The sequence below is a fragment of the Galeopterus variegatus genome, unplaced genomic scaffold (assembly GCF_000696425.1).
Source record: "Galeopterus variegatus unplaced genomic scaffold, G_variegatus-3.0.2 Scaffold157, whole genome shotgun sequence".
Taxonomy (NCBI): Eukaryota; Metazoa; Chordata; class Mammalia; order Dermoptera; family Cynocephalidae; genus Galeopterus; species Galeopterus variegatus.
Window position 1 is genome coordinate 783,995 of NW_007726268.1, and position 10,641 is coordinate 794,635.

Genomic DNA, 10,641 nt, shown 5'->3' on the forward strand with positions numbered 1-10,641 from the left:
CACCTGAATTGGAGCCAAGGCCATCTCAGCTTGAGCTTCAGGTGCACCTTCACTGAGAACACTCTGAAGGTTGCAGCTTCCTGATGAACAACTACCCTGGATCTGCTGGTCACTACCTTCTGCTACTTCTTGCCAAACTGGAAGATCCCTGACTGAAGCCCACCTCAAAGAACTGTTACATCTGACCCCTTCTGTGTGACATATGCTGCATCCATCACAACTTTGTAACTGTCCCCTCGCTTTCCTGCTCTTTTTCCTGTGAATACCATTGATTTCCCTTTTGTCCCCTGGAGCATATATTCAGGGCAACCTGAGCCTGTGTCTCCAGGGCTGCAGTCCTACAATTTGGCTCAAATAAACTCTTTGCTTTTTATATTTTTGCCTCAGTTTCTTCTTTTGGGTCAACACTGGATGAATAAACATTGAGTGAATCTAGGGCCGGCCATCCAACTGGTCAGGCAGGGCCTGTGGATCTCCAAATATTATCAACGTTGTCACCAACATTGTAGCAAAAACAATAATGGCTTATATTTGTGTAGTTATTATGATCTACATATCATTGTACTTATATTATCTCATTTAAAGTCCTCCCAACAATGCTGCAGTCTAGCTAGACATTATTGCGACCAAAGAGGAGACTAAGACTTGAAGAGCTAAGTGAGGTGCTCAGAGCCAGCACTCTGAGTGGCATCGGAATCCAAGCTGTGAAGCTGAGGCCCTTGCCCATGGCCAGCCTGCAGGCGTGCTCGAGTGTGGTGCACAAGATAATTTCATATGGTGCATGCCATGACATTGATAACTGAATCACATAATGATAAGGCTACTCCCTCCTTCTGTTTCAATCCTGATTGCTTCAGGACAGCCTCTCTCTCTGAAGATAGCAAATCTTTAACAACACCCAGTGCATAAAGAGAAAGCTAGCCAAGAGCCAGAGTTTTTGGCACACAGTAATATCTGGTTAGATGATTGGGAATGGAGTTTTGTGCTTTTGTTATATTTAATTTTATAATTACTTTCTATGTAAAGCACATGAGACTGGTTTCTATTTGTGTGACTGACATCCTCTCTAAAGCAAAATTTGAGTGAAAAAAAGTTATTGAGTAAAAGAAAAATATCAAGTGAATAATGGTAGGAGGAATATCCAGCTGTGGCAAAAATCGTGGTGGAATATGCCTGATGGCGGTGGAAAGACAACCTTCCACCTTTCTTAGAGTTTCTTGCTTTTAGGAAGTGGCTTGCCTTTTCTGAATGCCCATTGCCCTTGGGGCAGGCAGACACCACCTGTCTCTTATTGCATGTGTCTCGCACTGTTCTCTAACAATTCCCAGTCTTTTCTTTTATCTTCCTGGCAAATCACAGGCTTTTAAAGAGCAAACAATATGTCATACTTCTGCATGCCCCTGAGCACTAAGCACAGAGTGGAGTTGGTAGTGGTTGACGGATTCATCTCTCATGGCTTACCTGCTATCACATGATAGTACTTTGACTTCAGCGTCTGGTGCGAATTCACCATTGATTCATGATATTAAAGAAAAGGCAGACATGGGCTTAGAGTTTCTTACCACAAGTGTCACCAGGCATCTTATTCCTTCTGGGCTGGCTTGGGCCATGGTGGCTACCACAGGGAGCAGGAATGGCCTACCGTGGGGAACTGAGCTGCTGAGATGCTTGGAGAATGGTGGGTGGGGATGGAACCAGGAGTAACCGTTCTGAAAAACTTGATGTGTTACCAGTTCTGGTATATATATACATATGTATATTAACCTACTTTATATCTTAATTTCTTCTGTAAAAATAACCACTGCAGCAAGGATGGTGATGACCAATCCAACACATTGTATCGATTAGAAAACATTGGTGTTGCAAGTGAAAGACACAGACTGAAACTGGCTTAGTACATGAAGACTTTGGTGTCCAGATGCATGTCTGGTTCTGGTGAGGCATGATCCAGTGCCTCGAAGGATGCCACCACAGGCCTGGTTCTCCAGTCTCTCCATTCATTCTGTCTTCCTTGGTGTTGCCTTCAGCCTTAGGCTCCCCAGGGGGAAAGATGGCATCTCTTTCCTGGAAGCCCCTGCCAATGTGCCCATCTCTGAGCCAATCACCTGTTCAAAGGGTGAGGCATGCCGGTTGGGCTTTGGAGCCAAAAGGCCTGGATTAAAACCCCAGTTCCCAACAGCCTCCCCACACTTTGCCTAGCTATGTAGCCTCAGCAAGTCACTTTCCCTCTCTGAGTCTTGGTTTCCTCATCTGAGAAATGGGCAGAATGGCAGTACCCACTTGGTAGAGTTGTTGTGAGCATTACATGGGAGAAGGCAGGGGTGGCACTGCATGTATCTGTGGAACATGTCTACTAGGTGTCGGGTCCTGGTCTAGGTACTGGGGTCACAGTGGTGAACAGGGAGATGTGATCCATGGCTTCCACCAGTGTCTCAAGGGCAACAGACACTCACCAGATCATCACAGGAACAAGCATTTTGTCACAACTCTGAAGAACACTGTAAGAAGTCCTGGGTCTTCCCAGGAGCATCAGTAATAGGAGACCTAATGTAGCCTGAGAGGTCAGAGGAGTTTTCCCCAAGAAACTGCCCTTGATCTGTGATCTGAAGGGAGGTTAGATGGCACTATGAAGAGTCACTAATAGACTGACTTTATTACTCTTCCTGGAACAGGCCAAGTTCATTCCCGCCCAGCAGTTCCACTCCTGGAATGCTCTCCACTCCATTCACAATGGTGCCCATCTCCCCACCCTACCTGTCCTTCTCCACGCCTTCCATTCCTGTTGCTTTTTTTCATTGCACTTATCCAGACAAGACATCATATTAATTAATTGTCCATTTGCCTGTTGTCTTTAATGTTAATAGCACAGAGGCATCATAGAGGCACTATCTTGTTACCAGTTGCAATCTCAGTACCTAGAACAGTGTCTGGCTCCTGGGAGGTGCTTAATAGATAGTTGAATGAATGAAGGAACAAACAGAACACTTTTAAATGTTTTTTCTACTGTGGTACCAGTTGGCATCTCTGTAAACTAAGAGTTTAATCCTGAAGTTAAAAAAAAACCCCAAAATCCAAGTCGAACAATTTCTATTTCCTCCCTAATGCATCACCATGCTCCAGTAAGAGAGTTTGCTCTGTCTCAGAATTCTATGTCTCTGAGAAGCTATCAGGTCAAATTCTGCCCTTTTTGGATTTCTGAACTTGAGTTCTGACTTCCATATTCAAGTGCATTCATCTTTTGTTTAACTTGTGTCCTGCTGAGGCAGCTTCAAGCTCATTGAATACATGACCATAAAATTTCTTCCAGAAGAAAATGCATCTGTGCCAGAGCTTGAGAAGTTCCATGGAGTCCATTCCTTTTTCTGAATTTTGGATGTTCCAGAATCAGGCAGCCCCCAACCCGTCCCCGCAGTCTCTTTTCCTTATCCCGTTGGTTCTCACTCCCTCTCACTGTTCACCTCCGTACTTCTCTTCCAGGTCTGAGTGTTCCCCGGCAGGGGTAGAGTCAGGATTTTAATCCACGTCTGTTTGACTCCAAAGCCCATGAGTGCTACCATTATGCTTTGTTGCAAGTCAAAATGTAAGTCGTACTTCTCTTCCAGGTCTGAGTGTTCCCCGGCAGGGGTAGAGTCAGGATTTTAATCCACATCTGTTTGACTCCAAAGCCCATGAGTGCTACCATTATGCTTTGTTGCAAGTCAAAATGTAAGAAGAGCACAATATATTCCTTTTAAACAGGCAAATCAGGTAGAAGGGGCAGCATTTGAGCTGGGCTTTGAAGTGGCTTTGGACAAGATTTCGCACAATGAGGTGAGAATAGAGGAATGCTTATGTGGATATTTTTATTCTGTAAACAAATCAAGGTATTCAGCAGTTGCTGAAATCAAGTTTCCCCAATTCAGTGATTGGTTGCATTTGGTGGACACAGGAATTCACCCCTCTAGGAGCTTTAGAAAGATACAGTTTGTGAAAAATTCCTCTGATAAAAGTCAAGGCTACTTCAAGGCAGGTAAAACAGGCAGGTGTGTTTATGGCATGTTGACTTAATTTACTCAAAAGCATCTCTCCCATTAATCTGCAAGGATGGCTTAAATTCCCAGCTTTAGCTAAGGTGTTGAAGGTGCCAGCTTAATGCACATGTGTTGTTTGAGATAAGTTGAGATTACGTGTTTGTGTGTGTGTGTATGTGCACGGTCTGGGTGAGGGCTCCTAGGAAGGACAGGAGAGGTATGAGTTGGAGGCATTGCTGAAATAAAATGGGCACCAAAATGCAGGACAGAGATTCCAAAAAAATCTGTTTCTTCCAGACTTTTCCCCAAGGGCTGATGCTGTTGAAAGATGGACTCTGTGTCCTTCCATCAGCAAATCTCTGTGCCCTTCCGTCTATGGGTGTGTTACTTGTGCCAGGCTACCATGAGGCTCTGGGCTCTGCTGCATTTGACAGTTCTATAACATGCTGCTGGGGGTTCAGGCAGCCCCCCATCATTCCCCACCACATAGTTTCTACTCCCACAAGAAGTGGTTTCGAATGAGCACTCATGTCTTGCCTGCTAGAAGTGTGGAACCTCAGATTTTCTAGAAACATTTCAAGTCTTCCAGTAGCTCTTCTCAGTCCCTGTCAATTAACCATAATGACCATTCTGTGGCTGCATCCAGAGACATCCACCAGCAGCTGCATTTGGATACCAGCACCCAGACTGGCTACAACCTACTCCAGTGTCACAATAAGCTGAGACAAAACATGTCAGGATGCTTTTGTCTGCAGGCCGAAGAAACCTGCTTTGAACTGGTATAAGCCAAGATGTGATGTCTTCACAGATGCGGGTGGACATCCGGGGGAGCCATGTCGGATACAGGGGCTCACGACTGAGTCTCATCTCCCTACTTCAACTTCTTCCTGTCCTGGCTTCACTCCTGGATAGACTTTTCACCTCATGGTGACAATGGCTTCTAGCACTTTCAAGCTTCCACCTGATCCTCTCAGCAACTCCACGGAAAGACAGAAGCACCTCTCTTCAAAGTCCCAGAACTGAATCTCACTGGTCTGGCTGGCTCAGCTTGGCTCATGGGCCTATCCCCACCCCATCACTATATTTAAGGTTGTATTAATTTCCCATTGCTGCCATAACTAATTGTCACAAACTGACTGGTTTAAAACAATACACATGTATGATCTTACAAACCTGGAGGCGAGAAGTCCAAAAAAGGGTTGGCAGGGCCGAGTTCCTGCTGGAGGTTGCAGGAGAGAACCCATTCCCTTGGCTTTCCTGGTTTCCAGAGGCTGCCTGCATCCCTGGGCTCCTGGCCCTGCCTCCCCGCAACCTCTGCTCACATCACATCTTCTTCTCTGACTCTGACTCTCCCACCTCCCTCCTATAAGGACAGCTGTGACTACATTGCCCCCCCCCCCGATAATCTCGGATAATTTCCCATCTCAAGGTCCTTCATGACAGCTGCAAAGTCCCTTTGGCCATGTTAGGTGACATATTCACAAGCTCAGAGGATTAGGATGTGGACTTCTTTGGGGAGACCATTATTCTGCCAATCTCAAAGGTGACATGATGCTCTGATTGGTTAGCCCTGAGTCACGAGCCTTGCCTTGGAGCCCTACCCAAACCACATGAAAAGGGAGTGGGGAGGGGTGTTCCCCATCCAGGGGAAGATGCGGTCTGTTACCAGACCTAGACGAACAGAATGCCAAGGGGACAACAATAGCAAATGTCCACAACAGAAAACAGAAAAAAACTCGGACTCCCCTGAACAATTTTTTTTGAGACTCTCTGTCAGATTTCTTTTGGGGATCAGCTGATTTCTTTTAGCCCTTGAGCACATGTAACTGGCAGCAGGTAAGTTCAGAATACATTGTGGTTGTTTTATTTCACTGGGAATTTTGTATACAATTTATGTAGTTTCTAAAGCAAGGAATGTATAGCCTAGTGCTTCCTCCAGTGTATCTTAGAATGAACCACAGGATGAGGGTGCACAGTTAAGACCTGGGCAACGTGGAAAAGCACTTAAATAGCTGGTTTCTGAGCAAGTCCAGAGCTTCTGCTGACCGGGCTGGGCAGGAGGAAAAAAATTTCAGGATAATGGAAAACTACATAATGTATTATGTAACTCTCCCTTAAATCCCGTCAATTTAAGAAAAACAATCTTCAAAAGAATCATAAAACACATGAAGAGTCAACTTGAGGGGTGCTTATCTGAGATAACTTGCAATACTCCTAACGGCTACATTTTGAATCAAATGTCAGTGAGCGGCATGATCTTGAAGTAATAGTCGTGCATCTGCCAACTTGGAAAAGGCTGAGGAAGAATAAACCAAACAACCAAGCCACACTCTTGGCTGAAGCCCAGAAATGTTTTGATATATGACTTCTCTCAGGGGCACATTCGATGGCAGAGACAGCAAAGGAAGATCAAGGAATGTTGGCAGACTTTCTAGGATCAGAATGATTGTTCATTAGTGTCCTCTGCACAAGAAACGTGTGGTCATCATTCCTCTGCATGACCTTACATCAGAGGTTAGGGGAATAATGAAACTAGACAAATGGAGATGCAGTGACATGTCGATGACACATGGAAGAAAACGGAAACAACTATAAACCCAGACTATGGGTTCAAGAGGCAGCATGGTCTAATGGTTATGCACTCTGTCCCTGGAATCAGATAGAGTCAAATTTGAATCCTGCCTCTGCCATGTAACAGCTATGTGATCATAGCTGTTTGAGCCTTAGTTTTTTCATCTGTAAGATGGGGATAATGTTGGTCTAAATTTTGTTGAGTTGTCATAAGGGCAAAACAATGATTAAAACCCTCACCACCAGCTTGCCACTGAGTCATGTGAATTGTATGTTTCCTTTGCATATTTAGCCTGGAGCCCACAAGAACTGGCAGTGTTCCAGCCAGGACTTCTCCAGTTGAAAATGACAGACTCCCTAATAAGCTTAAATGAAAAAGAAATTACTACCTACTATAAAAAGCTCAAGGATAGTTTGGATTTCAGATCCAGTTAGATCCAGGGGCTCAAGTAATGCATTAGGACTCCAACCTGTTCTTTCTGTCTCTTGATTCCATTTTCCTCTGTGTTGGGTCCATCCTCAGGCAGGTTCTTGCCTGATGGTGGCAAGGTGGGTACCAGTAGTTTTAAACATATTACCTCTTTTCTCAATAATCTCAATGAATAGAGAACTTCTTTCTCAAGGGTTCTAGCAAAAGTCCCGAGATTGACTCTGATTCATCCAACTTGATCACATGCTCAGCCCTGAACCAACCGCTGTGGCCAGGAAGATGGAATATATCAATTGCCAGATCTCAGTCAAGAGACCACCTTGGAGTCTCATACCAGGGTGTATGGAGGTCCCACTTGAACCACATGGGTAAAGGGTGGGTGGGCAAAAATAACCAATGTCCACCACAGTGGCCTTCAAGGTCATGGTTAACAGTTCAATAAATGCAGCATTAAGTGAAGGACAAAACAGTCCCACAGAAACAGGAGGAAGGAGCTGACAGGTAGCTGATTCATCTACTTCCCTCCTCAAACCCTACCAGGTGAATCAAACCACAAGAAAACTGGGGCCGAATCCTCCCATTTCCCAAGACAGCTCCAGGGATGTGGAAAGGAACATTCTCTTGCTTTCTTTGGGATTTTCCCCATTACAGTAAAAGTCACCAGACATGGGTTACTGATTGGGATTTTTGAAATTCCTCTGTACCTCCCATTTGTCAAAATCTCATCTGTTTTAATTTCCACAGATTCTTTTTATAAGTTATTTTCAAGAACAATATTTCCCCTTCCCAGTGCCAGTTCTCTGGTGGTGACCACTGTCCTCTGCCTTAGGGATGTTGCAGTTCAAATGCTCTCCTCCTGTCCTCCTGCCCTCTCGCTCTCATCTCCTCCCTCCTCCCCAGCAACCAACCTTCCCCTCCTCCTTGTCTAGTTTAATGATACCCACCCTTGAGATCAGGGCTTTGCAGACTTCAGTTACGGACAAACCAGGTTTGTGATTTTGCCAAGTCTCCAAAACACCTTTACAATGAATTACTTCATATTTTAATTGACGTTACTTTTTTTTTTCAACTTAAGTAAATTAATTTAGAAAGGAAGTTTATATCACTACCACATGTGGAAAGCCTTTATGTCTTGCCATAAATAAAAGATACATATAAAATTAGGTGCAATGAGAACAATGTTTTAAAACAGTAGCTCAATTCTATGGCCTGCCCAAGTCTAAGCCTGAATGTAGCCCACTGTCCCTTTGTACAAAAAGGGAGTTTGTTAGAGAGTTGTTAAAAGACACACCCAACTGAGTTGTCCTCCTTACCATAGTCAGAAGGACTGAAGAAGAGAGGAAAAGGGAGAACTTTCTCACGTGTGAGGCAGTGTGGTTGACCGTCACCACCTGGTACTACCTCAGATCATGGTGCCCAGGTGGCTTTAAGGACCAATTAAAAGGCTACTTCGTCTGACCATCCAACTGATCGTACTCTCTTCTCTTGACTCTGTGCAGCATCTTCCGGTCTTAACACCTTGTATCCTTGGTTCTCGGTCCCTGAACTTCCCTATCTCCACTAGAGTAGAAGACCCTGAAAGCAGGGGCCAGCTGCATCCTGGTACTCTACCAGCACCTATGGGTGCCAAGAGGTTCGTCCAGGGCTTGCTGATTTTAGTCCTAGAGAAGAAGTGGCAGTCAGTGCCAAGCTATGGAAGGTGGGAGATGCAGCGAGTAGTCTGAGCAGCAATGACACCTCCCCAGTCTGAACATACCAGGAAGCCAACTCCTACTCCTCTTTTTAGCTGATTAGTGTAATTTCTATTTCTCCAGACATGCCCCCACCCTGAAATTTTTTATTTTGTAGAAGATGGATATTTTAATTCCAAGGAAAGAGATAATAATTATTTTGGTCTGGATATTTATGTTCCCCAAATTCATCTGTTGAAATCCTAACCTCCCCACGGTATGACATTAGGAGGTGAGGCCTCTGGAAGGTGATTAGGTCATGAGGATGGAGCCCTCAGGAATGAGATTAGCCTTTCTAAAAGAGGCCCCAGGGAGATCCCTTGCCCCCTTCTCCATGTGAGGACGCAGCAAGAGGTGCCATCTACAAATCAAAAAGTGAGCCCTCACTACACGCCGAATCTGTCCACACCTTGATCTCGGACTTCCAAGACTCCAGAACAGTGAGAAATAAATTTCTGTTGTTTATTAGCCTCCCAGTTTATGGCATTTTGTTGTAGCATCCCGAATGGACAAAGATAATAGTGAAGTGATCCCACTTCTAGCCCAGCAGGAACAGAAGATATTTCTAGTCTTGGGTTTTTCTCAATTTCAAAGCATGGAGTACAAAACAATAAAGCCAAAGGCTCCCTACAAAGCATCTATCCTGCTTCATGGCAAATGACCCTAAAAGATGGTTTCCTGCACTCGCCACTCAGTTCTGCGCCTTGGCTTGAACTCAAGGGCCGGGCAGGATGGAAGGCGGCTGGCGGATGGACAAACTTAGGCATCAGATGCAATTAACCAGAGTCCCCAACGAGCAAGCCAGGGGGAAGTTGTAGCACCTTCTATGACATGCCTCAGAAGCTGCTCCCATCACTTCTGCTGCATTCTTGTTTTTAACCCCATCTTTTATGAGAGGAGGGTCAAAGGATTTGCAGACATTTTTTTTTTTTTTTTTTGTCTTTTTCGTGACCGGCAAGGGGATCGCAACCATTGGCTTGGTGTTGCCCGCACCGCGCTCAGCCAGTGAGTGCACCGGTCATCCCCATATAGGATCCGAACCTGCGGTGGGAGCGTCGCAGCGCTCCCAGCGCCGCACTCTCCCGAGTGTGCCACGGGGCCGGCCCTGCAGACATGTTTTAAACTGACCACAAGTGCCCTGAGAAATGAGGAGTGACTTCAGGGTCTGGGACGCGTTTACCTGAGATGGAGATGGGGACAACCTCCCACACCCAGGACTTGGAAGGCTATGAAGGAAATCGGGGCCTGCTGGGAGGCCATTTCCCATTGGTGGACAGTTGTTGAATGAATGAACTTGGCCTTTAGGGAGAGGAACCTGACTCTCATTGAAGCCACCCACCTGTGCAGAGGCTGTGAGGAGGTCCTAGGCACCCCAGAACCGCTAACCCAGGATCTTTGTTGACTTTGCTCCTGGGCCACTGCCTCACCCACCCCTCTAAACTCCTGGGAGAGGTAGGAGACGGGTGCCGGTGCCCATGAGTCAGGAGTGTAAAGTACACCCAGGGCCTCGGCAAGCAGGCTCTTGTGCAAGAGCAGGGTGTCATTAGGTGAGCACAGAGAAATATTTCTTTCCTTAGACCCTGAGATAAAAGATAACAGCCCTCATGCCCATCCCCTGTTGCTCTTGGGGTAGGGGCTGCTACTTTGGGCCACAGGTCCCAGGGCAGCGCACCGGCGGGGTCGGGCGCGTGTGACTGTGCTTGTGCACGCGTGCGCGGGTCCCTCGGGCCGCTGTCCCGGCCCTCACCCCACCCGGGCCCCGCCACCGCCGCCGCCCCTCCGCTCTAAACCAAAAAAACAACAAAGAACTTTCCCCTCTTTTCTTTTCCCTTTCCTTTCTCCTTTTTCCCCTTTGGCTAATGTATCCAACAGATCCATAGCTCCCCCAACTCATCCAATC